The 1357-nt window shown below is 48.7% G+C and overlaps 1 protein-coding gene across 1 annotated transcript in view; it reads left to right on the top strand.

Moving 5' to 3' along the window:
- The window catches only part of T265_13748 (hypothetical protein), a gene marked incomplete at both ends in the record, with an annotated part of 41661 nt that overhangs the window by 1224 nt on the left and 39080 nt on the right, over positions 1-1357 (top strand). The gene's annotated exons all lie outside the window — the stretch shown is intronic.

Consider the following 1357-nt stretch of genomic DNA (forward strand, 5'->3'; position numbering starts at 1 on the left):
TCATTTCGGGTAGGAGATGCGTAGAATGATACTCCTCCAACGGTTGTCCACGCTCCTTCGAGAACGCAGTTCAAAGCACCACTAGACATCTATTTATGTGAATCCTCGCGCTGGCAAGCATACTGCCCCGCGCTGCGAACATAAAGAGCAGTGCTACACCCTTTTTTCACTTGTATCTTTCATGTGAACGACAGCCGATGAACGACAAGAACAAGACCGATCCGGGAAACTTCGGCAAAAGCCTCGATCCTGTGTATCATTTCTCTAACGGATCTGTGGCTGACGACCGTCTTCGTTTCAGCTCTGGCTGCAACGCGCTCTTCAACGGCCATTGAACACAATGGGGCTTACGTTCATGCGTCCTGAGTGAACAATTCAAAGGACAAAAAATCGTTCAGCTGTAGCACCCTTTCGGTGCCGAACTGCCATGCCACCCGAAGGAAGCACGAGGGCTTGGATAGTGCCAGGTTCCCCAAGCATAGGGGAAGTCGAGAGGCAGAGGTCGGGTTCAAACCAAACGGTCAGTAAATTTGCGTTCTAACCACTCGGGCCATCTCGCCGTACTTTAGCATTACTCGTCTGATGTTCCTACCAGACCCATGCAATTTTCCGAGTCATCGATGGTCACAAACTCAGGCAGTTTCCGAAGATCGGTATGTAGCGGCCACTTCTCCTATCCACAACGTAGAACAAATTGAACTGCAGCATTGTGCACTCTAGCCTTGAGGGTTAAGCTGATGTCACATGGACCTCAAAAATATCGGTCTTGCAAACGATTCCATAGCCTTCGGGAAATGATCCTCTTTAGCCTTTCCCCTAGAACTTGTGCAGCTACCCAAGTAGTCGAAATTTTCCACCACACTGCAAGCGTGGGGTCCTGGTTTGCTCCCGTCCAGTTTTGGAGTGGCACTTTTCACTACAGGTGTGAAAGGCATACCAAACTGTTCAGCAACATTATGTATATTTGGAGGGGATCTGATCCTAGAAGATCAACATCTTAAACGAATGTCGGGGAGTATGTATTATCCTGAGTTGTTGAAGACAGATGGAAAAGAAATAAGCAGTACGTCGATTACGAAGCTGGGGAGATGGAGCGACATTAGTGGTCGTGCTTAATCTAGAAGAGAATTTGACATATACGCACGTGTCCGTGGGAAGAGGCGACAGGAATTTAGGAGACGCCTTTCGTCGCCAGATACCTCCACAGTTTCTGATGGTCAGCGGAGTCAGAATCGGCTTCCACATCGAGAAAAACGGTTACTTTTGATTGTCGAGTGGAATCCGTCACGAAGAGACTGGACATTACCGTGGTGTGACGGTTTGCGCACCTCAGCGATCCATTGAGCTATACTGGAGA

This window comes from Opisthorchis viverrini (genome assembly GCF_000715545.1).
Source record: "Opisthorchis viverrini unplaced genomic scaffold opera_v5_98, whole genome shotgun sequence".
NCBI classification, from domain to species: Eukaryota; Metazoa; Platyhelminthes; class Trematoda; order Opisthorchiida; family Opisthorchiidae; genus Opisthorchis; species Opisthorchis viverrini.